This window comes from Larus michahellis, chromosome 4 (assembly GCF_964199755.1).
Source record: "Larus michahellis chromosome 4, bLarMic1.1, whole genome shotgun sequence".
Taxonomy (NCBI): Eukaryota; Metazoa; Chordata; class Aves; order Charadriiformes; family Laridae; genus Larus; species Larus michahellis.
The window spans coordinates 73,455,854-73,482,870 of NC_133899.1; the positions used below are offsets into that span (position 1 = coordinate 73,455,854).

Genomic DNA, 27,017 nt, shown 5'->3' on the forward strand with positions numbered 1-27,017 from the left:
AGGTCTGGAGATAGAAGGGCCAGCACCAAGGCACATGAGGCTGGCCCACTGTCAGCTGAGCACAACCAGATTAAGTTCTATCATTCTCTGAACAGCAGCTTTAGAGCCATTAAAATCCTTTGGCTCCCAAAGAAGGTTAACGGCAAGTTACAAAGCTGTTTCTACAAAGCGTCACATGCTATCAACAATGAAGAATGACCCCAACAGAGGTTGTGAAGCAGAGAAGCATTAGATATTACAGGGGAATGCATTACTAGGTCCCCAGTCTCGACACAGTTCCTTTGGCTTCCCTGGATGCCTGCACAGCGTGAAGCATTACCAATACCTTAGAAAACCCAGGATACAATGGTCAAAAGTCCATTTGCTGCCCAAATACAGGTTCTCCATGCCCTCACCATTTCCAGTATTAACAAAATGCTCCTCTGGGAGGATGACTGAGGTGGGACACGAACAGTTCCATACTTTCAGAAGGAGTTTTGAAGGAAAATGTACCTAGAAATCACCAAGACTTCTCATGAGTACATCAGCCAGGCTAGGATGGTGACCAACAAGCTGGATCTGACAAACCCTTGGGGCTGACATGAAGCCAGCAGAGCATTTGAGGCTGATCTGCTGCAACAGTAGGACACAAGTTCCACATGTTCCAAAATGTGATTTGGAGAAGAAACATTGCCAGCCCAGGTCTGGAAGAACATCACTTATATTCCTTCTACCACACCACTTCTTCAGAGCGTAACACCACACAGCTGGCCATGTATTACGGAAGAGCTGGCACATCCCTCCATATTAGCAGGCACACTCCTCACTACAGCAGGCAGAACAGGGTATTGGATGGACATCGGTTTGGTCCGCTGCTGCCTTTTCTGATGTTTCTCCTGATACATGTCCACAAAAAGAGATTTAAAAAAATCCTACAAAGCCAGTAAGTCCACAGAGCCTGCATTACACTGGAACCTGTTAGGAACAACATCCCTAAATATGAACCACCTCCTTCAGTCTGTGGTGTAATCCCCATCTATGGCTGAACCTCCCATCAATCTGCATGACACACACTCCACAGGAAAGGTGACTGTGGTGCCTCCAGCAGCATCTACAAGCTTCAGGGAATGAGCCAAAAGATGCCAGCAGCTGCAAACGATGAAGTCAAAGGAACAGAGACAGTATCCTTGGCTCAGCGCACCCAACACACCCTCTAGATTCACATTTGACCAACTTAGATGGGAGTTATTAAGCCAGAGAGCAAGGAACAATTCAATGTCACTGAGCAGACAGTCTCTGAGAAGGTTGCTGCATCCTCTGGAAGACTGGTGTGGAAAAAGTGCTTTTTAAAAGAAGTTTGCAGCTGCTAAAGTATTTCTCCAGCTGCTTTCTGCAAGAAATATTACTCTCTGCAAGAAAATCTGTTCTTCTGCTCATAAATGGCCAAACATAATAGACCAGGACTTTCAAGATGCTCTGCATGAATAGAACAAACACCTTAAACTCTCTTTCTTTCAAAGAGGAGGAATGCCAAGTTTTGCTGAGAAACAATGTGATCACACTTGGACTTAGCCGACACATGAAACTTTCACAAGTATAAAGCACTTCAGGCCCCATGCTGACCAAGGCACATTATGTTACACGGGGCCAAGGCCGTGCAAAGCTCAGGAGGAACAGCAGCTCTGCCAGGTCACCACCACCATGCTCCCCACAAGAGAAATGGAAAGCCATTTCCAGGCAAGAGGTGGATTAATTGCAGGCTCTGAACAGCAGACCTCGTTCACACAGATATTAAAGTGATGTATATCCTTCAGGCTCAAGATTTTCAGCAACTTGCTCAATTTTCCTTTCCCTACCAGGAACCCAGAGAGGAAGAAGGTTTTTAGTGTTTAGACCCCATATTTGACAGTGACACAATCTGAGCCCAGGCTCCTTCCCCACTTCCAACTTCCCATGGAAGTGATGCAAGGCCACAGATTGACAATCTTTGGTACATTTAGCCACAGTGGGTTTTGTGGGTGGGCTTTTTTGGTTAGTTTTGTTTTGAATATTACCAGCTTTGCCCATCTCCATCTTCCCGTGCTTCAGTTCCCCACCCGTATTCTTCTCTCAGGGCACAAGGCAGACAGCTTATGCATTTCTTACCCCACTAACGAGGGCAGCCCACGCTGGCACCGTTGAGGCTTCATGTCTATCACACTTTGTCTCTGAGAAAATAAATGTTAAAGCCTAAAAGCCCCAAAACAGCATCACCCATCCATCATCCTTTCTCACTCATATTAGTGCCATGTTCTGCAGTTCAGATGGTGAGAAGTACTACTCAGCAGGATGCTTTTCCTGTGAAAAATGGCCACACAGCTATTTCATTTATGAAAACGTGGCTTGTTTTGGAATATGTGAAACAATCCAGTTTTAACATAAAGAAAAATGAAGTGCCAAAGGCTAACTGCATAAAGCTGTGACTGGCCAATAAATCTGTCAACAAAAATACCTCCAAGCAATAAAAAATGTGCACTATGGCTCAACTGCAACCTTCCCTGGTCTGATCCACACCCAAAGCAGCTAGCAGATTTTCAGACATGCGGTGGTCTCATGGGAACAGGAGATCATACGCAGGGTATTTCATACCACGTGTTTCAAATTAAACAGCTTTCAACAAGACCCTCAAAGGAACCATCCCAGTGGGTTCCCACATGACCTCTGCAGCCACTGAGCTAATACAGAGCACAAGAGAGCAAGAAAAGTAAAAGGCAAGCTCATGGTTTTGGTTTCCGCAAGTGTCTGCCGAAGCAGGTATTCTGCAGCATGGGTGCTTTACGCTTGCTGAGAGACGTCACTAGAAGCTAGAACCAGCACAGCGCACACGCAGCACAGGAATAAACTGTGTCTGAGGTGCTGTTAAATTCAAAACTGCCAAGTCTGGAGCTAACAGAGACTTAAACAAGCAGTGACTTCAGCCTGAAGGTACAATTAACCAAGTGTTACTTTTTGGAGCAAATAAAACTGCCAATGTGTTAAAGTCTGGTCACCCACCCACCTCCTGCCCTGGGGAATTTTACCGCAGTCAGCAATTTCCTGGCAATACAGGTCAAGTTAACTATCACTGAAGTTGATAGCTGCAATGCTATCTTTCACTCCAGATATTTTTGAGAAATCATTATGCTCCTCTATAGGTTCATGTAGCTGTAATGCTAATTTTAGGCATGCAGAAACAGAAGACACGTCTCCATCCAGAACACAAGGTTCTGCCTCAGGAAGTTAAGCCTGTGCATGGTTTTGAGCAGGGTTACGCACGGCAGCGATGGCACCATATGTTACAAAAGCATCAGGCAATGCTCTGGAGAGCTTAGGAACGGCGAATAAAGATCAGAGAGCCTGGACAGCCAAAATATGGTCCCAGTGCAATGACTGAAGGAGGAACTTCCCCTCAGTGCTAAAAGACCTGGAAGGAAAGAAAGCATTTTTGGCTCTTTCTCCAAGGAAGAAAGGAAGTAGGCAAGGAAGTAGGATCTTTGTGCATATCCTGAAATATGGAAATTAAAAAAAACATTAAAAAAAAAATAAAGTCACAAGATATGTGCCTCCACTTCCAGTTATCCTCATGAGCAAAACAACCTGAAGGCTTCCAGATTGTCGGAGGTTTCTTCTTTTTAAGCTAACAATTGTAGGTACAAAACAAAAGTAGCTTTATACGGAACGTCTGCCAGGCAAGATGCAGCAAAAAAACCCCAAAAACATTCCAGCTTATCACAACATAATATGATACTGTCAAGCTTTTCACTATATATAATTTGGCTCAAATCAAAAGATCCTTCCCAAACTGTCCAAGCCAGGAAGATGTTTATAGCAATACCAGATGAAGGTTGCTGGCACATGCCTCCCTGCTTTGTGATTTTGACAGCTTGAAAGATGTGGAAATCACAGGGCAGGGTGGGTGGGGAAGCTTAGCCAAGTCTATTTTTTCCCTAACAAAGAGACCATTGAATGCAGCAGCAGCTCTCTTCACCCTTGCTGGCCTTCCCTCTGGCAGGTTCTTCACAGCCAGTAAGTCTTCAAGTCACGCACCAACCTAAATTTAAACCTCTGGGTCATCAGAACCTAGAGAAAAAACATCCTTCCCTCTCCTTACTCTCATGGATGTCCATGGCTGCCAAGGCAGCATTTGCAGAAGTGCTTCAGTCCAGCTCTTGGGTCTTGTGTCTCCTAGGCAGCAACAGGGCTCCAGTTGTGCTCTCCTACCTTGTTCTAGGTTCCCTCTTTTCAGTTTCAGAGGAACTCATTTAAGTTTTGAGTCCTGATGCTAACTGATTAATAGGCCAAAGTAAAACAAGCTTGGCTTGAGCTCCTCAAACCTTTTTCAGTACAAATGTCTTTATAGAAAGTGCCCCTTATTCGTGCAAGAGGGACTGCACCGTCAGTAGCAGGTTCTTCTGAACCTTTCTGAGCTCGATATGCACAGTCTATCCAGTTGATGCTGCTAACGAGGACTCCAAAACTGTTCCATATGGTTACCTGAATACCACGGGCATCTACAGAGAGTCAGCAGAGCAGCTCACCAAGAGCTATTAGAACTACCACAAACATCAGTTTAACTTATACCAAAGACATGAAGTGAAAAAACTGCATGTTTACCCATAATCTCTCTCATGTTCTGTATTTTACTGGACAAATGGCGTTCGAATACAGATATTTTCTGAAGCACTCTTGAATGCCTCCACGCTTATCTCAGTCTTCAATTTTTGCTCAGCAGTACAGCAACAGAATATGGAAAAAAAACAAAGTTGAAACTTCTCTCTCAACTTGTAACACCTGGGCTCAAAACCAAAGAAAGAAGTTATTCTTACTCCCCCAGAAGTTGTGACCTAAAAGCAGCAGCACAGACTGAACCCATTAGAAACTTCTGGCTACTGATTTTATGCCAAAGATGCTCTGATCTTGTAACGAGGGGAACAGTGAACTAGAAAAGCCAAAATACCAGCAAGAACAGCCCACCCTGGTCCAAAGACGAGCTCGGCGTACATTATCTAGGTCAAGAGACTGCCAGGGGGAGGTTGTCCAAGCATGGACAACAAAAACAAGGATAAGGACAAACATGTGAAAGCCACACTACAAGTACAGCTCGCTTACCGCTAGCAACTCTTACTGCTCGCTTCAATACACTGAATGGTGTTTTGAAGACTTTGGCTCCAACGTAATCCAGTACAAACCTGTCTGATATCATCAGATCACAGCAGAACACCATCATAGGTCAGGAAACAAGAGGTGGAACAGGCTGTGACTGAATGAAATCAGATACAAAACGAAAGACATGCCAAGAATTAATTAATTCACACTTGAATTAACATGCACGTCCTGCCTCCAAATCCAGTTTGCTGCTAGAGTCTCTGCAAGCCTGTAATGACAAAAGGTTATAAATGCAGAAGAGCGAGGACCCAGTGGCCAGCGCTGAGGTATGACACTTCTTCAGCCTCATCCTTTAAAGCAAGGTTAGGATCCTCAGAACTAGACCTCAGGCAAAGAAGTCCAACTTGAAGGTTGGAGAACCCCATTGACCATAAACTCGTAAGTCCCATAAACACACCCCTGCCTCTTCAGCTGCTCTTGCTCCTGTTAGAGACTGCTCAACTACCCACAAAGCAGTGGTAAATCACACCAGTAAACCGCATCAGTTTAGAGCCAGGTACACAAGGTGAACAGGCACCAATTCTGCTTTCCTTGAAAGCTGCAATTTGTAGTAAACAAGAACTGACCCATAAGCAGCACAGCCATCCGTACAGAAGGACAGGAACCTCAGTGTGGCATCATGCATGCTCTGGCATGATAACTGTTAACTATTAGGAAGTGTATTTGCTTCTTAAAATCATCCAGAAACCTGAAAGTTTCCAAAGGAGATCAGAGAAAACTCCAGAGCTATCTTTTAAGTGACTGCATGGGTCAGAAGACCAGCAGTTTCCTCTTCTCTTGAGGTTCCCTCTATATTTCGGGTCAGTTCAGTGGAGAACCAGCATCTCAAGAAAGAAGGGATTTGAGGAAGAAGGGTCCTTTGTGGAAGGCTGTGTCCATCTCAGTAAGATGCTGGAAGAGCAACTTCCCAAGCTGTTTCTGGTAAACCTAATGCCAATGCTCACTTCCAAAAGGCCAAAAATTAAAGAGGCAGAGAAAGTTAGGTCCTGCAGAAAGACTGCAGCTGATGCCAGGTTTTCACCTTCTTCATTAACAATCAGTGGGTATCAGGCTTCAGCAGTACAAAGCTACCAACTTTCAAACATAAGCAAACAAGAAAAAGAAAAACGTTTCCACTGGATGTTGGGCAACAACCCTCAGCTCTTTCAGCTCCCCTCTGTAATTCCAGTTTACTTCTCTTTTTTTTTTTTTTTTTTTTTAAACAAACTCTGAAGCACCTCTTTAAAAGGGGTACTAAATGGGAGGTACCTCTTTAAACGGTACTAAAAAAAAAAAAAAAGGGTGCATTTGCTTTTAATGGAGAAACGACTTGGCACACTCCACCTTATGGAAGAATCAGGTCCAACCAGCACACTGTGCCAGCACTGCTCTGAGACCAGAAGCTGTGACCAAGTTTCACGTCTTACTACGTAGCATGTTTAGCCTGCACCTAAAGCTAGCGATCAGCTGTAGTTATCATCCACGAAACATTTGCACAACCTGTTCTTGGCTACAGGACATTTATGTATTTAGTGAAAGCATAAGATAACCTGAAAACACAGCTCTAGGCCTGATGACATTTTATCTGACACCTTTTCACCAGCAGGAAGTATATAAATTCTTATCCTAAAGTAAGTAACCGGGAGGACTTTAGAAGGCAGAATGCAGATAACATTCATGGAGAAGAGTTCTCCATCAGAAGAGGCTTTGCTCCAGGTCCAGAGGCCCAGTTCAGAGAGATGATGCCGGAGATACACAGGGAGCATGAGCTTCAGCAGGGCAAGGAGACACCATGTCCCCCAGCAGCTGCATCTCAAACAACGCAAGCACCCACAGGAGGGTTTAACAAAGTTATTATAACAGCTCACACTTTAAACTCGCTAATTTTCCTGAGAGCCTAGCTGTAACGGAACAGTCAAGTAGTTTTAGCGCTCAGTGGAAGGACCTTCACGAGTTTCATTTGCAAGTGCGGAGAAATTAAAGGCTTCCTCTGCCCTAAAAAGCGGCGCTTCTGCCTCCACCAGCAGCCCAACAAAAACCTGCTTCTGTCTCAGCACTCAGCTTCTGGAGCATCTGAGCCACTTTACAGGAGGGCACTTTCACTTCAATTGCCTGAAATTGTATCATGAGGTAAATCTGCCCAAGCAGAAAACGGAGGAGAAAAAGTGCCCTGCGGCGAGGATTAGATGTTTGCAGCGTGGGCTGGGTTTTTGGGGGTTTGGATTTTTTGTTTTGTTTTGTGTGTGTTTAGTTTGTTAATGACAGCCATCTGAAGAGGAATTATGCATCAAATCTTGCTTAGCAAACCCTCTATCACTGATAGGCCAAGATAGAAAACTCTCCCTTCTCGCATATTAACGTCTACAACATCAACTATCTCTAACCACTTACACTGCATGCCCACCATTTCAGTCTCTGCTTTTTAAAGGCGCTGCACATTTCCTTCACTTCCCTCTGGCAATAACTTTCCTGAAGACGAGGGAAAAATACTGAAATAAATTTGTACATGTATTTTATTTACAAATTCTCTCCTTCATCCAGACATCCTTTGTGCAGATGAATCGCCATACAAAATCCAGTGTTACTGGTATGCGTTCATTGGATGGCATTCACTGTATCTTGCTCAGAAGCAACTCTAAATGTGAATGCTTGAGCACACCACGGGATATACCCAATGTCGTGGTTGTGGCCAAATCGGCCAATGACCGGCGACAGATGCTCCCCCCGCAACCTCTCGTACATGGAGAAGAGGAGGAGAGATAAAGAGATTTATGAGTTTAGAAGAAACTAAACTACTTTAATGTAACATTAATAATAAAATAAAAGGGAAAATAATGAAATATATACAGTATATACAAAACCATATTAAGTTCCCAGGATGACATCACCAGCAGGCACTGGGGAAGTCCCAGACTGGACTCAGCGACGGGTGGGAACTGGATTCCAGAGCTGGAGTCAGGAACACACCGATTGGGATCAAAGGCAGATGAACAGACAGGGTCCTCCTTGGATGTCAGCCATTGAAGAAACAGCATCGACCCTTTGATCCCTCAGCTTTTATACTGAGCATGATGCAGATGGGATGGAATACCCTGTTGGTCAATTTTGGGTCACCTGTCCTGTCCGCTCCTCCCTGTAGGTGGGACCCCTCTATGCTTTTCCCTTTACGACCCTCCAACAGGGCAAAAAACAAAATTAGCTGACCTTGGTTGGTGTAACAGTAAGTATAAGCAAGAGCCTCTCTGCATACCATTCCTTGGCACGGACTGTAAACAGTGGTCTTATCACTCGGAGAATGAACTGTTTTCGACACAACATGCTGTTAATTTCTGAGAGTTAGAAGAAGCCTAGTAAGAAATAAAATTACTGAACAGAAAGTTGGTGCTGTTTTACCTCAAACTGGGACACCTAATGAATGCATCACAAATTTGAAGTGCGTATTTTAACTCCAGAAGGAACCTCTGCAGGTGTAGACTCCCTGATTTCAATATGGTTCTGCAAACAAATTTGTCCCAAGACATGCAATAACCTAAGAGCTCATTTAGCGGAAGGGTTTGCAGTTTTCAGTCAACCCCCAGGGGACAACTTGCCCACTTGTTTGCATTACATCTGTTTCCACTTTCAGAGGGGTCAAAGACCAAGTGGAGAACATACCACCCAGAAAGACCTGCTTGCCAAAATCTGCGTGGGCGGGGGGGAACGAAAACTCACAAAACCCCCCACCTCACCAGCATTTTCTGTATATATTTTATTCTAAAACTCTCTTTCATACAGATATTCCTTACGAGGATGGGTCATCAGCACCAGAAAGCCACTTCTGTTACAGCTGTTTATTCGCTAAATGGATTTCATTGCATCAACGCATATCCAGCTTCTAGACATTACAAGATTTTCAAAGCCTAAAAATCCTCGCTCCTTTTGCAACGCACAGAAAAGCAACAAATGGGAATCTATGAATACACTGGATCCAGCCAAAAGCTGTTTTCTAAACAGAAAACAAACCCAACTTCCGTGCTTTTCAAGTCAGCTGGTAACAAAAGCCATCTGCATTACAGCTCCATCCAGGCCACATGCTTCTCAAACTCAAGCAGCAAGTGTCCCTGAAGAATGTTATCAGCTGTTTCCATGTCAACATATCTGCCTTGGGCAGCAATTCTTCAAAAACACAAAGCAGATGTTTAACTTTATACGTAAGTCTAGCAGAACTAGTGGAACTTGTGACCTACATAAAATTAAGTTATGCAACCACTGACAGACTCACGACGTTGCATTCCCCTGCTGGCTTCACTGCCCAAAATGTGCCTGCTAGAGCCAGGTGTCCTCTATGTCCCAGATGTTCTTAGTGATGTATTTCAGCCACAGCACATGCCTACTGCAGCCATCTCAGAGACGGTCACTGCAGCCAGAACACATGGATCCTGCCATATCTACAAGACAAACGTAAACCTGTTGGCCAGCCCTTGAAAAACACCATCACAGATGAAGATATAATTGTTCTTGGTGTCAATTACTGCCTTGCTTCCTGGCTTCAGGAAGAATCAACACAGCTTTTGTAGCAGGAAATTATCTTTTATATCTAAAGTTTTTCAGGCTGTTCATTACAGATGGATTTGTATAAAGGTTTTTAGTGAGGGACCATTTCAAAGTTCTAATGCAAACTAAGATGTTGTTGGCCATGTACAAAGGCTTTTGCATGGACTGGTAATTGATTAGAATAGGAAACAAAGAGCAGAAAGAAGCTGTAGGTTTTCACAGGGACAAGTGGCCACCAGTGAAGTTCCAGAGATCTGTGCTGGGGCCTCTGCTATTCTACATACGCAAAAGATCTGAAGAGAGAGGAACAGTGGGAGCATACTGGCTTTTAACTGAACTGCCAGAGGGTCTTATGATACCAAGTGCTGGAAGATGTCTCTATCCAATACTACTGATCACTGTTGAAGACAATACTGCACTAGACTAGACCTCTGCTTCTACCTCATGCAGATAGTCTCATGCACTTAAGGTCCACTAACATAGCGCAATAAGCTGACTGATGAACAAGTCCTTCAGCTCTTACTGACCGAATGTCCACTGCACCATTTTTAATAAAGGCTCAGAAGTAGTGGTGTGTGTGGACATACAGTTCAGATGAGAAAGACCAGAAGCACTTCTAGAGACATGGAAACCTACAAACCATGCAAACGAAGTTTATTTCGTACCAGGTCATTTGGCCAGAGTTATGACTTCCAGTTAGACATTTAAGAAGCTCTCTGCACAATTTTCACAGAATCACAGAATGGCTGAGGTTGGAAGGGATCTCTGGAGGTCATCTGGTCCAATCCCCTTGCTCAAGCAGGGCCACCTATGGCCAGTTGCCCAAGACCATGTCCAGATGGCTTTTAAGTATCTCCAAGGATGGAGACTCCAACACCTTCCTGGGCAACCTGTGCCAAGGCTCAGTCACCCTCACAGTGAGAAAGTGCTTCCTGATGTTCAGAGGGAACCTCTGGTGTTTCAGTTTGTGCCCATTGCCTTTGGTCCTGTCACTGGGCACCACTGAAAAGAGCACTCTTCCTTCACGCGTTTATATACGTAGACAAGATCCCCCTGAGCCTTCATTTCTCCAAGCTGAGCCGTCCCAGCTCTCAGCCTTTCCTCATAAGAGAGACTCCCAGAACAGAAGTCACAACACCAACGCAAGAACAGAAGCCTCCACAAATGTAGAAATGAAACAGTTCATATGGACTACGCTAATGGCCATTTGATACGGCTTAATGCAGTGTCAGGAAGAACTACCAGTGACCTACCAGTATCTTAAGGGGGCCTACAAGAAAGCTGTTGAGGGACTTTTTAGGATGTTGGGTAATGGTAGGCCTAGAGGGAATGGATTAAAACTAGAGATGGGACAATTCAGACTGGACGTTAGGAAGAAGTTCTTCACCATGAGGGTGGTGAGACACTGGAACAGGTTGCCCAGAGAGGTGGTGGAAGCCCCATCCCTGGAAGTGTTCAAGGCCAGGCTGGATGGGGCTCTGAGCAACCTGGTCTAGTGGGAGGTCTCCCTGCCCATGGCAAGGGGGTTGGAGCTAGATGATCTTTAAGGTCCCTTCCAACCCTAACAATTCTATGATTCTATGAACTGTCACTTTCAAGGGCATATGCTCCACCTCACTATCAGGTGAGAGGTGGTCTTCAGCCACAGCACTTGCACTTCTTCCTAAAGGAGCTCTGCGTAGCGGTACCACATTGAGACAACACAGGAGGTGCTGCTCTTGCAAACAAAGCCATTTCCAGGCATGGAAAGCATCTGAGATACATCAGGCTTAGCAGTTCTACATCAGCCTAAGCAAACGTTATAAAGACGCTACTTCATCCGTATCACAAACCAAGGAAGCTACTGTGACTATCCTTCAAAAGCCTTGCTATAAAAAGGAACTGGAAAGATTAAATAGGTTTTGCACATTTTATAAAGCTCTAGATAATCATAATGCATTAACAAAAAGGACCAATGACAACAAACACTTGAGGAAGGAGCATGTTTGCTCTTTTCAAAGCTGGCCTCAAGTTTTCACACTCAGACCAGCTGGTCATGCCTACAGTCCCAGCACTTTCTGTCATGCTCATGAAAGAGATATTTTCCAAACTAAATTTTTTTTAAAAAATGGAACCTGGGTACAGAATGTTTTCTTTTAAAGGAGGGAAGCACATTACTCCTTTTTTTTTTTTTTTTTAAGCTTTTTTTGACCTTTTTTAAGGTCAAAGAGTGCCAGAAACCCACATGAAGATTCACAGAAATTGCTGTGAAATCCTAGTGACATCACCTTTCAAGATCAGCTAGGATACAAAGAGCTTTGGAAACAGGAAGAAATGATAACTGAAAAGAAATCTGGTCTCAGGAGGAAAAAAACCTTGATCAGCACAGCTGAGAAAGGCAGGGAAAAGGTGTTTATAGCAATACTTATTGTTTATTAAGTTATTAATTAGACTAGCACCCATTTACTGTGGGTAGAGATCTAGGGAGTAAATGCTCTTTGCTTGGACATGGAGAAATTAAACTTATCACTGGGCATTTCTCACCCACCAGAAACTCCCATCCTTAACCCCCCGAATAAGCCAATCTCCTATTTATCTTACGGCAAAAAAATTAGAGAGCTTCTTTTCCACCATACTTTTCTTTTTTAATTAGCTGTGGGAACTTAAGTCCAGATGGTACTGCCAACAAAAAGATACGCTGATGATGTAAAGTTTCATCAAAAGGATGATGATGTAAAGGAGCCTTGCTGAGACACCAGCCCAAGCTTTGTAATATGGGTCAGTCCATAGCATGACAGGGCATCAGTTTGAAAGAGCAGAGCATAGGTGAGATAGATAGACCAACCCTCCATTAACTCAAAGGGTCAAAAGAGAGGCGTGAGAAGACTGAGACGTTTGCATAATGCTGTAGGAGGAACTGGTCAGAGCTGGAAATGAAAATAGAGTCTCTTGAAATCTAGCTTAGTGCATGAGCTACAAGACAGTCTACTTTTCCTATGAAAGCATATATTTAGTAAGAGTGTCATTAAAAGCACCTCAGGAACATCCAGAAATACCTGCTGTGGGGTTTGTCTTTTCTGAAGAAGGGGGAAGAGGAGTCCTCCTATAACATAAATCGCATACAAACCAAAAATAGCCAATAGTAAGATTCAGGGGATGATGTACAGCGAGAAACGAGGAAGCGAAGGGGTAACACAAATGCACAAAGTAGCTTACTCTCCCAATTAATGGCTTGCTTGATCTTAAATGGATCCCCAATATTTGCCTTCAATCAGTTTGCATTCGTAACACTTCCACCTTTGTTCCCTGTTCTTTGATTTATTCCTGCTTCATGAATAGGGATGGCTTTTACCCTCACATGCTTAAGTTCCTGATAACTTGTACAAAATTTCCCTCTAATAATGGACTTGTTTCATAGCAGTTTCAAATTTGTCCAGAGGGAGCAAAAGAAAAAAAAAATTTAGTGTAGAAGCTTACCAGACAAACACTTGTAACTGTTTTCTTGCTGTCAGGAATTATTGCACCTTTAGGGGAAGCAAAAGCCAATAAAAGCCTGGGTACAGTAAGACTACAGCTCAAAGCATAGGGAAAAAAAAAGCGTAAAATATTATTGTATGCAACCAGAGAGCCACTTCTCTGAGACTGTCAAAGCATTTTCACAAAGAGAAGGAAGAGTGGAAAGGTTTATCCTGCTTTTTAATACAGAGAAGCCAAAGAAAGATAGAGAAGACGACTCAGCAAAAGAACATGCTTAATCCTATTAAAATTAATGAGATTTCATCCTGGTCTCCACACACAAGTTGTATTGGGAGTTTAACTTAAGTGGATTTAAACCCAGATTTAGTTAAAGTGCGGCAAAGACTCCCCAAGCCAAACAAATATAAATCCAACACAAATATACATGCAAAATTCAATGCAAATTTCATCAAATCACTTTTTTCCCCGACCCTCACACCTTTTTTTTTTTAGTAAAACAGATCTAAAAGCAGCATACCTTCTCTATCTGAAGTATGCCGCGCAAGTGTTTTGCTGAACAGTCAGTTCTCCAGGCTTGGCACCGAGTCAGCTGGAGCTCAGGGAAGGCAATCCCAACGCCCTCCTGGACAGTCAGGGGCAAGAGGGTCATCCTTAGCAAAAGCAGCGATGGTTGTGAAGAGGACTTGTTGAATGTCTCAATAAATAAAAGAAAAAAATAAATGGCCCTTGCACACGGACAACCTCACTTTCCCTCTCTGTGTATTTAGGGAATAACGAGGTAGCTGTGAGGGCTTGGACACTCCATAGGCACATCTGCAGAGCAGTTTAATTGTCCTTTAGCGGACACAGCTCAACTGAGACTCCCCAAGCAAAGGTGACAGGAGCTGTGGCAACTGATGTACAGAGCTAACCTGGGCGAGCAACTGCAACCCGCTCCGACTGCGCAGACCTGACTTCCTACTCAAATGGAGGACGCAGCTGGTTCCTCAGGCAGGTGCATGATGTACAGATGGACAGTGGGTCCTGCCACACGCATTGGGGGACCGTCCAGCTGGCTGCAAATAAACCAGTACCCAAATCCCTGGCTCTCTGCCCTCCGCTCCTTTCTTCACACCACATTTTCCTACAAGAAAAAAAACGAACAAACCAACGGGCGCCCAATGCGCTTTCCAAATGGTTGCCAGGGGATCACGTGAACTGGGAGAAAAGGACACGATGGAAAAATCCAGGCTCACACACTGTCATTCCAGAGATCTCACGTTCTGCAAAGTGCATCTGAAGACGAGCTCTCCCACCACGACAACGCAGCCATCGGGGACCGCGTTTCAGTCCTGTCCCGCCCGACGACACGGCACAGCACCAGCGTGGGGTCAGTGCAGTAGCACCCCCACCTCTCAGCACTGAAACCCAAGATCTGACCCTTGCGGCCAAGCCCACAACAGCAAAGAAAAACAAAGCCAGCAAAGGCAATGCAAGACTGCCAGAAGGTTTGGCACCTACGCTGATCGACATTCAAAATTGCCCAGAGGAAACCTCATTTCAGTGATAATCACAATAACAGCAGAGCCATCAGCTAAATGCAGGGGTTCCACGAATACACTTAAAGAACCAAAGCAATGAGGAAGACAGAGAGCACAACAGCAAGCAGCTAGAAGTGCTGCTTTACACACCAGCGAGGCAAGCGTGTCGTTCCGCTGAGCATTAAAACCCACTTCTGCACTTCTTGCCACTTGCTTTTGTTGGGCAATTTGTTCACAGGAACATGTGGCAATGTCCATGCAGAGATTTCTTCAAGAAGGGGGTCCCCGTACATGCCGGTGATACGTTGTCCTTTCCTGGATAGACTGCTGTACCACAGGCACCCTGGGCGCCTTACCTGCATGGTGACCTCCTTGGACTGCCAGCAGTCAAAAGCTGGAGGAGCTGAGAACAACATTTCCAAAATGCACAAGAAAGCGCCCCTGCCTGCACTCGTTTTCAGCATTGCTACTGTCCCTGCAGCGCCAGCAGCACCCCTACGCCCCATCTGTCAACTCACAAGCTCCACTGACTCCTCCAAGTCTAAGCTGTTGAACTTCAGCCCAAGGGAGCAGAATTCACAGGAGGAACGAATGCGTTAAGTGCTTGCTACACTCCTGAGACAAAGGGTTCAATAGCAGTTTACTGCACAGGACTTCTTGGCTTCCCAGTCAACAAAGTCAACAGCCCTTTAGGAGTCCTTCCCCTGGGTATCACTGATGGGTGGGGTATGATGAAGGGTTACACCTGGAGGACGGGACGCAACCTCCTCGCTGAGCCAGAGCGCACAGTGTCAGATGGCATCCAGCAACAGCGCACGCAGGAAGGATACTGCCCTCCCACTTCTTTTAAGGGTAGGAGGAAAAAAACCACAACGATCATCTAGTTTGGCTCCTGGTGCAGCATAAGCCGTGGAGTTTCATCCAGCGATTACTGTGCTGTGGGGTGAGGGAAGAGGTGGGAAGGGTATCTGTATCATCTACAGCATCATCTACAGCATCATCTACAGCATCATCTACAGCATCATCTACAGCATCATCTACAGCATCATCTACAGCACAAAGAACTTTGTACCAGCTCTGTGTTCGTAGGGATGAACATCTCCTTCAGAAAGGCATACAATCCCAATTTAAATACTTCAAAGGGCAAATGGCCAGCTAGTGTGGATTGTCATCGCTCTGCAAGGGAGCCATACAATGCACAGCAGCTGAGGATCCACACACAAGTGCCAGTGAATTGACAGCTTTTTCCTTCGGCTTTCCCAGTGCGTAATTGCTCTTGGTATTAGGAGTTTGTATCAAACACAAAGCAACAATTAAAGGGCAGGGATAAATCTAACGCAGACATTAGCAGTGCCTCAACATGCTTATATGCGGGGTCCAGCGATGAGAGCAGAAACAGGTCGGAGCAGACGGATGTGAGGATGGCTGTTGAGAACACTCACGCAGGCAATGTAGATCTCCATATGGAGACGAGGGCTGTGAGAAAATGCATGTGCATGACACCCAGCCACCCGCGCCTCTGCTCTGAGCCATAAGCCCCGCATCACTCAGAACACACACGTCAGTAGGATGGAAGCAGCTGCCGCGATACACCTGCTTCGTGGGTACGCAGTGGAGCAACAACTTCATTTCTCCTACGTCCAGGTCGCCCGCAATTTTTCACCACAAATACACTGGCATAAACTCTTGCTGGACCTGCCTTACGGCGCTTTCAATTTACAAAGCTGTGTTCAAGCGCGGGTGACAATACACAGAACGTATGCTCGGTTAACACTGTGTGTCAGAGCACGGGGAGACATCAGAACTGCATACTAAAAGCTTCATGGATAAGAGCTTTATCCGTGCCTTTAAAAAAAACAAACAGAGGCAGCAAACTCTACCCAAACAAATCAATTCTTCACGGTTTCTCCAAGCAAAGTTTTGGACATTTCCAGCATGCTCTGCTTTAAACAAACAGCTCCATTCCTTAATGTCCCTGTGACATTTTCCCGTGAAAATTTAGTCAGTCACGTACAACTGAAAAAGTCAGCTACTACATTTAAAAGTAAGTAGCTACATTACCTAACCCTGTAAACCAGGGTATGCAGCCAGACGTTTTAAATACATTATCAGGCCTTCAGCATGGATGTTCTTCATGACTGACGCTTGAAATTGCGCTTGCAAATTATTCCCATCGCCTTTGAAAAGTCTGTGCCAGGAGTCTTCCCTGAGAAGGCAGAGGCTGAAGGTTGCACGGATGTGCCAATTAGAATTTCAATAGCACATAACCAGATGCGAAGTCTGTTTTCTGGCAGATGGTTTTATAAATCCATCAGGGAATTTACAATTAAAACAAAAAATAAAGATGTCTGCACCAACTTGTTAAAGAGGCATGTAGTCTGGAATTTCCCCCAGAAAAGTACTAAAACAATACATGTGTGTATATATACATTAGATATATACATATAAAAACTAGAATCAAGCAGCAAACGTGCGCAGCGAGTGCATTAATCTACTACAGACAGGAAAGCTAATAAAAATGGATAGATTCCTTCTAAACTATCCATTACCATGTAATGGACTGCATTAACATATATATTAGGGGATGATTATGGTAGGTAAGTAAAATTAATACAAAAATACATGCACTTTTGAGAGAGACACTGCATCAACATGCATCTTACAGCCTGGTTTTCAAAGCTACTGATCAGCCACAAACCCCCTGAGGTCTAAAGGGCACCAAATGCTCACTATCAGGGAGTTTACCTCAGCCAGCAAGGCTGCAACTCAGCTCAAGGCGGGGACAATCAGTATTTCTATGGGTTTGTTCCTCCAGTAAGCAGCCAGTTAACTCACTTTATCAGGAAACAAGCCTTCTGTTACATGACCAAGCCTGGCAGGGATTCAGTCAGCTAACGTGGAGGACATCGAGGCACCTTGCTTGACAGGATCCTAAGACAGGATTTTTCTTTGCCAAGCCTAGAAGACAAAGTTTGGGAGACAGGAGAGGGGAAAGTTAAGGGATTCGATGAATCTGCCAGAAGAAGATCCACTATGACAGAACATCCCCACAGGATGCTGCATTTGAGAGCTCGGTCAAAGAAGAGTATTTATTCTTCCTACCGCTTACAGGATTCCAGGTGACACCTTGCAAACATTGCCCAGGGGACAGTTAAACCTACTGAAAGCCTTTACTTACGGTACAACAAGATGGCAAATATTTCAGTACGACGTCGCACAGAGCCAGGTTCCGTTTAAAAAGGTAATCTCAATGGTACACACTCGACGTTATTTACTCAGACGCAAGATATTTTTACATATCCATATTTTTACATGATGCCGTGCATAAGGGCGATCCGCCACAGACACCACGTTTCTGGGGTGGCCCACAGGGCCTAAAAATGTTACGTTTCGGGCAGTGAATTACTTGCTGAGTCAATGGGCTCTCTTCCCGGCAACAAAAACTGAGTTTCCTCCACTCCCACCTCCCCAAGAACAAAGTCACCTACCGGCAGGGACACGTTGCACTGCAGGGGAGCAAGGGGTGACTGCGGAGCCATCGCCTCCACGACTGCTGGGGGTGGGGGGAGAGGGGCGAGGGAGGGGTGTCCAACTTATTTGCAAATTTATCTGCAAACTTCTGTGTCACTTTATGGGAACGGCTGCGGAGCCCCTGCTCCCCTCCCTCCCAGGCCGCGGTGACCCGTCCCCGTCCCGCCCCGCGGTCCCCAGCGCTTCAAACCGACACCCGCTCCGCGGCCCCACCGCCCCGGAGACCCCCAGCGCCGCCGCTCCCCCGGCGCGGTGCCCCCCACCTCCCCGCTCCTCCAGGCCCAGCCCTCGCGCGCCCGCACTCACGACGTGGCGGAGACCGGCGGAGACCGGCGGAGGGCACGGCCACAGGGCAGCGGGGCGGAAGCGGCGCTAACCCCGGCGGCGGAGGCGGCAGCCGCACGCCCGGCGCCAGCGCGGCCCCCTCGGGGAAGGAGCGGAGCCGGGCCGCCCAGCTCCCCGCCACATGCCACCGCCTCGCCCCGCCCCGGGCGCGCCCCCGCCGCCGCTCATTGGTTCTCCCGTCTGAAGCCCCGCCCTCTCCCGACCCTCCTTCCCTTCGGCCACGCCCCCTGCGCCCGCGCCGGGGGCGGGGCGTGCCCGTGCGCAGCAACGCTCTTCACCCCGGAAACAGCCCGGCGCTGGGGGCGTGGCTACCTGCCGCGGAAGTGACGTATGCCGCGGGGGTGGTGTTTGGGGTGGGGTGCTGGGGGAGGAAGGGGCCCGGGGGCGCCGGCGGTGGGGGAGGCCGGGTCGGGTGTTGTCAGCCCGGGGTCGTCAACCCGCCTCCGTGGTGCGAAAGCCGGGCTCGTGTGGCGGCCGGAGCTGGCCTGCCGGCCGGGAGCGCCGGCTCAGTACCGACGGCGGCCGACGGCCTCAGGGCCGCCGCCTGCCCGAGCCCCGGCCTGGGCGGCCCCAACAGCCCCCGTCTCCTCAGAGAGAGCTTCCGCCTCTTCTCTGCGGGCCCGCCGGCCCCTCGCCTGGCACTGAGCGGGCGCTGGCCGTGCTGTCGTTTCTCTACAGTTACACCAAGCTGCGAATGGCCCCGGTTGCCGTTACTGTGTATAAGTTCCTCTGAATGTGCACCACAGCTTAAGCTCCGTGGTTTTTTACAGTTCGGGCTGCAGTACGCCGGTGAGAAGCTGTAGTCGGATGAGGTATTTTCATTCTGAATTTTCCTAACACGAACTCCAGCGTCCACCATCTTCTCCAAGTTGCGGCGCAGCAGCCGGAGTGTCTTTTTGGCAAAGCTCAGCGTAATACCAACACGATTTGCCCATGTTCTCTGCAAGCAAAAGTCGCAGGATTTTTTGTGAGGAGTAGAGGAACAATGGCTGGATTAGTTGCGTCCAAACTTTCATAATCACCACCAAGGAGGAAAAATTATAAAAATGTTCAGGCTAGCAGCTTCTTGCTACCCTGGACTATGAAAACCACAGATATTCCACCATAATCTAGACATAACTTTTCTCATGAAATCCCTAAACTATGCAAGTCTCTGGTTTACTAGATGTGATAGTCCCCCGGCAACAGCATTGTTCAAGTAGAGAATGCTGCTGAATTAAATATTGAATCAAATAGCAGAAATCGGCTCCTTGCTGATTGTTTTCCTGTTTTTAGTGCTGCTGGCTGTGCCAAAGGTTTGCACATCAGCAGCCCACAGCTGCTTGGAGCAAACCCTAGCAGCAGTGGAGCTTTGAAGCTTTTATATACCACGTTGTGTAGATGTATATACAGACATATATGTATGTCTGAGCCGCATTCTGAAGCGAGGAGCCGGCTCCATGAAACCACAGAAGGTGCAGGACTTCCTTTAAGCCATGGGTGCCTGTTTTAGAGCAAGCACACTATCGCCTGAATTCAGCTCCTTTGGGTTGTTTCCAAATGGCCCAAAGAAGCGTCATCAAAAAAAGGATGCAGAAAACAGCATTGTACACACACAGGCACAGTCCATATTGTGGGCTGCTTTACGTAGCGATTGTGACATTGCACGGGTGAAGAAGGAGCCCTTGCTACCTCAAATCATGTAAGGATTTCAGCTGCTACTGCTAATCTGTCCGTAGAGGAAAGTGATGCTGAAATCATTCACACATCCCGATGTAATTTTAGAACACACAAATTTGCTTTTTGAAATTAACACGGAGGAGGAGGAGTTGATACCCTGTTTGATCTGTTAATTAAAAGCAGACAAAAGTGCAGAGCTGGCCAGCACTCCACATTAAGGACTCATTTTAAAGCACGTCTGTCTGTATATATTGTATAGATTTACCATTCCATCATCATGTAAGATACTGACATCTACTGAAATACTCCCTCCCCTCCTTTCCAGAGAAGGAGGAAGGGAGAAGGAAGCTCTGCAATTTAAGAGAATTAGAAGAGACAGTTGAAGGGTGGCTGAGGACTGCCTGCCATAGAACAGATTGTCTGGCAGGACCAAGCACAATGATGGAGGAAATAATGTGAAGCTGTTGAGCAAAGCAGGAGGGCACGTGGCCCGTAGGGTTGGTGTAGTGGAAAACAATCACATTTCTGGGAAAAACAGGAGAAAAAAGAATGCACATGGAGAAGCCCAGACGTGGAACGGGAAAATACAGGCACTGCAAGAAAGCTGTGATCACACAGAAAAAGAGAACGGGATGTCATGAATGTGCCCTCACTCACCTCTCTCCCTGTGATGCACAGGGAACATCAGTCGGTCAGGCTGTTCCCTTTGAGAATCCCCAAGGACATAATTTTGAAGTGTTTAGAGATCTTTGCAACTTTACATGCCTCGTGTGAAAAGCTGGGGTGCTAAGACATGCTTGCGATAGCAGGTTTTCATAGAATATAAATGAGGGCTAAGCCACCGTCGAGCTTTCAGTGGGTTTGTACTTATTTCAGATTGCCAGGAGAGCAGAGATTATGGGATGTAATGAAATGCTATCAAAGGGGATTGGGCTGGAGATGCAGGAAAGGAGATTTTAGGATATTAGTTTAAACAGAAATGTCTCTAATTCAGTCAAGCTATGTCGCAGACATTAACCCATTCAGGGATTTTGCACTGACTGAGCTAGAGACCAAAAGGCAGGTCTGCATTTAAGAAATAACAAATTTCTGTTTTAAGAACAGAGGGTGGTCGGGATAGGGAATATTTGCTCTCCTGGACTATTCAAATAAACTTGACCGGTTGTTCCAAAGCAAAGAATAGCCACACATCTCCTATTATGTCTAAGAAAAGGTGAAACTACATCCCTTAAAACACGTGGAAGGTTGAACCTCCCTGCCCTGCCTTGTAATGGCCCTTTTCATCCAGAGCCAAGAGAGGTTCCCAGCCTGCTTGGGAGAGCTGTTTCCCGAGAAGCATCATCCCTCCAACCCTGCATGTGGTAGGTACAAGTTCCTGTAACAGAGTTTTAACTCGGTGTGGGCCAGATTCACCTCTGGTACAGCTCCAGTCTAATTAAGCCAAGAACCTATTTAGCGTACTGGCATTTCTTTCCCATAGCCATCTTTTCACAGAGGACATGCCTCTGCCAACTCTCAGGCTGCAATTAGGGAAGAGTCTGGAGAGAACTGTTGACAATATGTTTGCAGAGTACTAAATACCATTGAATATGATCTGCAAATATTTACACTTGGAGGAAGAGATTTGCTCTTTGCATAGTTTGCATGCTGGCATCTGCTAGGCTGAATAAATTACTAATAAAAATCACATTGTGAAAAAAATAGTCCATGCTGATTCTTTGGAGCTATTTTATTAAAGACAATGGTGTGATAAGGAAATACATTCTTTGGGAATTACGTTCTCCCCAAAATTTCAGTGCATTATTGCTCTGTGGAACTGAAGCAGCACACACTGCAGGAATGCAGGGTTTCTGGGCGAGGAACGCGAGGCTGACACCAGGGACATTTTCGTTGGGGAAGGAGAGTCCTTCTCCAGCAGGACCAGTACCTGCAGCCAACTGTACAATGGCTCGCTTTGGGATGGCAGTCTTGAAGGGATGTAGCCACAGTTCCTTTCTGGTCTTGCATCTTTCCCAGCCCTGAATTCAGTCCCACTAAATCACGAGTGTGGCCAACTCTTGTAATTTTGAGACTTTTCCAAGCATTCTAGCTTCCTCAAACAAGATACTGCATGAGAGTCTTGACTATCATTTTAAAATGGCTTTGGTGTATGTGAGGAAAGATCTGGAAATATGAAACAAGTGCCTCTAAAAGTGGAAACGTGGATAAGCATATCTCGATTTCAGTGAGCTGAACTCCTCAAATTTCAGCACAGGGGTTCCCATCCACTGACAGTAGTCACTTAAAAGTCAAATTTCATAATTAAAAAAATGAAGTGCTCCTTATAAACTTATTTCAAAGCCAAGATTCTCATGTAATATAATAATTGTAGCGACGTGCACCAAATTAAATAATTGGTCACAGGGACAGAGCATCAAATTGACTGCATTTTTAATTATTATAAAGAATTAAATACATGGAAAGAGCTAAAAATTATCTCCTCTGTGCATCCACAGAACATTACAGCCACTGATACAACGTTACTCAGGACCCATCAGGATGCTCCGGTTATGTTCAGCCTCCTAGAGCTGTCCCACTGGCATCATGTTATTGCAGCTTCATCATGAAAAATGAATATCATGCTCTGTCAGAAATGCTGCCTCTCTGAAACACAAGTTAAAACATACATTAATTCTTCACAGCTAAGAGGCAGCATGAAAGATATTTCTAGCAGTGCATTATCAGACATGTATTGTACCTGACATCATGGCACAATGTGTTGCAACGTCGTGTACTTAAATATCTTTCTCCTTTCTGGCTAGCGTTGCCTCCTGGTGCAGCTCTACGCTAGGCTCATCAGCCTTGATGGAGTGGAAGAGAAAGTACAGGCTGAGAGCGGAGTTATCTGGAGTACTGTGTCCAGTTCTGGGCCCCCCAGTTCAAGAAGGACAGAGAACTGCTGGAGAGAGTCCGGTGGAGAGCAACGAAGGTGATCAAGGGGCAACAGCCACAAGCTGGAACACAGGAAGTTCCATCTCAACATGAGTAAAAGCTTCTTTACTTTGAGGGTGCCAGAGCACTGGCACAGGCTGCCCAGAGAGGTGGTGGAGTCTCCTTCTCTGGAGATACTCAAAATTCACCTGGACGCGTTCCTGTGCAGCCTGCTCTGGGTGACCCTGCTCTGGCAGGGGGGTTGCACTAGATGATCTCCGAAGGTCCCTTCCAACCCCTACCATTCTGTGTTTCTGTGTTATGCAAATAGCTACAGCCCCTTCCTTCTGTGTCTGTCTAAGGCCAGAAGGCTGACGGTTCAGTGGATGCCACTGTTAAGGCAGCAAGTAGAGAGAAAACAATGCAAAATTCATTGGCAAATCCACTGCTTGCACACACACGGGCTGGAAAAAGTGAAAAATCAACAGCAACATTTGCAGAGCGTTCAGACAGCCACAGACTGTGCAAGAGGTAGGGCAGAAAGAGGGTGCCAGCAAACTGTTAAAATTGGCCTTCGGGCCATGGCACAAGGCAGAAAGCAGCTCTTGAGAAGTTTCTAACTGCAGTCCCACCATATTACCCTGCTACCACTCTGCAACCTGGAAAATCTCTGAGACGAGTACAAATGCATGGTTCATCCACGGCAGATGTTGTGCCATGTGAAGGCGGGGTGGGAGTGCTGCTGTAGGTCATCTCTGGGCTACAGCTGGCAGCTACATTCCATCGATGTGGCCTGGTATACACTCCAGTAGGCAATGGTGCCATCGTATACCATAAGGATATATTATAAAACCAGAACTGGAGCTTACGATATAAATTCATTTCAACTCCCAAGGGTCCAAATTCAAGCTTCTTGTCTTGGATTTCTCATGACGCAGTGACTCCAACATCACCACAAAGGGGGAGCATATGGTATTTTCTACTTCTGGTTTGTAATGTTCTTGCTGAACAGACGTGGAATGTGTCTGATGGGTACTGTACAAACACACACAACAAGAGCTGGTCCTCACTCCTAAAATGCCATCCTGAAGAAGAGCAGACAAGCTTTTCCTTCACTGATGGGGGTGGAAAAGGAGAAGGAACATGTTTTCAGTACGTTAATTGATGAATTTTTCCTAAGGGAAAGCAAAATGTGCTTTGACTGGTCAATACAACCCGCCTTGTCCACACAAAGATCTCAAGCACGCCTCTCCTGCTGGCATAGGTGTGGCCATACAGGGAAGTAGAAGGGTTGGGACAGATCAGAAGTGCCATGCCAGGGATATGTAACTAAATTCTCATGAGAGCTACTGTTGACCTGTTTTCTGCTGTGCTGTGTTTAGCTCATCCATAAGGATCTCTAACTCACGCCAGAATGCTTTGCACTGGCTACTTCCCATTTTTGAAGGACAGCCCAAGCTGGTGCAAAGGATGTATTTGGGAACAAGAGGCAATCCCTTCAGAAAGTAAAGCTGGAAAAACAACATAAGCAAGAATCCCAACAGTGGAAAAACGTGGGTTGCTGAGTGGGGTGGCGGAGAACAGGGAACCGCCATTCAGAAAAGAAAAAAAAAAAGTAATAAGAGTAGTCCCCTAGACTCCTGGGGGACTACTAGTAGTTGCCTAGAGCTATGCCGGGAGGATTTTAACTTGTGGGATTAAAGAGTGTTTAAAAATAATAACCTGGAACTTGAGCCTGTATCCTTTATGCTGAAATCAGGGTTTGTCCTGCTTGGAGAGATCAGCCACAATAAGGAATCAAGCTCAAACGCTACTTTCCCAATCAAATGAGTGGCAGACTTTGCACCACACCTGATTTTGAGTGCAACGTGTTCAAGTCAAACACCGGGCTTCCTGCTTCAGTCCTCCTCCTCCCTCCCTTCTCACTCCATAAACCAGGACCTTGATCCTATGCCAAGAACACCTGAAGATTACATACAGCTGAAGCTGGAGCTGTCTGAACGCTCTGCAAATGTTGCTGTTGATTTTTCGCTTTTTCCAGCCCGTGTGTGTGCGAGCAGTGGATTTGCCAATGAATTTTGCATTGTTTTCTCTCTACTCACTGCCTTAACAGTAGCATCCATTGAGCCATCAGCCTTCTGGCCTGAGACAGGCACAGAAGGAAGGGGCTGTAGCTACTTGCATAACTCAAAGAAACAAAGATTGTCACAGCAATGCCTGGCAGTGTTGATGTCACCCTCGTACTGGTGGCATTTCTGCAATACACCATTCTGTCCACCCTCTTTCCACTCCGGGGTTTATAGATTCAATATTAAAACGTGAGGTGAACAGAAACCTGCACAAACAAACTCAGCATGGAGCAGATGTGGTTTTGGTTTGCTGTGCTACCAAAAAAAAAAAAAAAAAAAGAAAAGAAAAAAGCTATATATTTTAAAATAAACCATTTTGACTGGATTCAGACAAGTTCTGAGGCATCCCCACGTAGAAAGAGGCACTATATTATTAACAAGCCATCACAGTCTGTACTTGTAGATTTTTTTAAAAAAAGAAAAGTCAACCCAAACAAACCCCATAGCTGTCTAAACAGCAGAAGCACTGACGGAAGAACAGGGTAGCTGCTGTAACGATACAGCATGTGCATGAACACCTACATCTTTTTAAACAGGGGTCCATGCAGTGTCTGCAGAAGCTGGAGGACAGCAATGCATGGTGCCATTCTCATCCTGAGATCAGGTATGGCCAGGGCAAGAGAGGGCAGTTAACCAGTAACACACTTTCTGGTGCTTAGTTTCCTAAATAAAGATCAGTTTAACATTAACTGAGATGATTATGGATTTTTCCCCTTCCATGTCGGGGGCATATCCCAACCACAGGATTCAGAAATTTCCCCGGGGCTGTCAGGGGAAAGGGCAGCAGGACGCAGGAGTTGCAGGGGAGGACACTCCAGGTGCCATGTGAGAGTTCCCAGCCTCCACCCAGGAAACCCCAGGACTGCCAAAAGCCTCAAAGTAGGAGTGGGGTGGTGGAAGGAGATCGCCTGAACACCAGTGGGGAGTTGGACAGACTGGAAAGCGGGCTAGAGAAGGAGGTGCATGCAACACGTCCAAGGGTGGCTAAGGGACTGGCTCCCCTTTCCAGAGCCTGCAAGGGTGCAGAGAAGGGTTAAAATTTCTTCTCCTCACTGCTTTCTCTGCTTGATTAACCTATTGCCATTCTGTCAGCCAAAATAAATGTCTTTGATATAAGCCCACCCTCATGCCACTTTCGTGGCAGAGCCAAAGTCACTCTGTAAAGCCCCAAGACCAGCACTCAGCCAGATCCCTTAAGACTCTTCTAGACTTGACCCCATCCCAGAAGCAGAGCAACCACACTCCATTCATGCACGTGCCGCCCTGCACTCCACAAGCACTCTCAGCAGTTTGCTAAGGAGTGTTTGCCTTCACACCAGCATCTGCTGGCGGGGAATGTGTCCCACCGCTGGGCAGTAGAGCTGCAGCACTCCGTGTGCTCCAGGCTGGGGCTGAGCCTCCCAAACACGTGCATACACACATCCACGTGCCCACAGTGGGAAGGTGTGTGCTGGATGCTGGTAGAAACGAGGAGCGCGGGGATAGAGAGGGACTCACCACCATCACCACCACCTCCTCCCGCTGCACCACGTCTCCTGCACATCTCGGCAAAGGAGCCACTAATAAACACAGGGCTGTTGGAGGGGACAGCATTAGGTGGGAGCCTGTGGGCAGGGGAGCCTTGCTCATTGCCCCACACACTGTTGCACATTTCTGAGACAAGCTGGGATGTTTTGTACCTGTCCCGTCCCCACTCTGCAAGGTGGTTGCAAAGCCAGCTGAGTTTCGTACTGCAACCTGCGCAGTTTACGAGGTTCCCCAGCCTGGTGGTGTCCTGGGAAATGGACCTCCT

The 27,017-nt window shown here is 46.3% G+C and overlaps 1 protein-coding gene across 5 annotated transcripts in view; it reads right to left on the minus strand.

Moving 5' to 3' along the window:
• The window catches only part of C4H11orf24 (chromosome 4 C11orf24 homolog), a 36,039-nt gene extending 17,362 nt beyond the window's left edge, over window positions 1–18,677 (minus strand). Inside the window, exons 1-3 of one of the 5 annotated variants that reach the window (XM_074585555.1) lie at window positions 18,489–18,677; window positions 17,487–17,609; window positions 16,713–16,872 (exon numbers count right to left, since the gene is read on the minus strand). The gene's annotated coding sequence lies outside the window, so the exon portion shown is untranslated. Of the gene's footprint in view, window positions 1–13,648; window positions 13,671–16,712; window positions 16,873–17,396; window positions 17,610–18,488 lie in introns of those variants that run through there. The other 4 variants (XM_074585554.1, XM_074585553.1, XM_074585556.1 and 1 more) reach the window with 4 other exon arrangements.
• Between the last annotated feature and the right edge of the window lie 8,340 nt (window positions 18,678–27,017).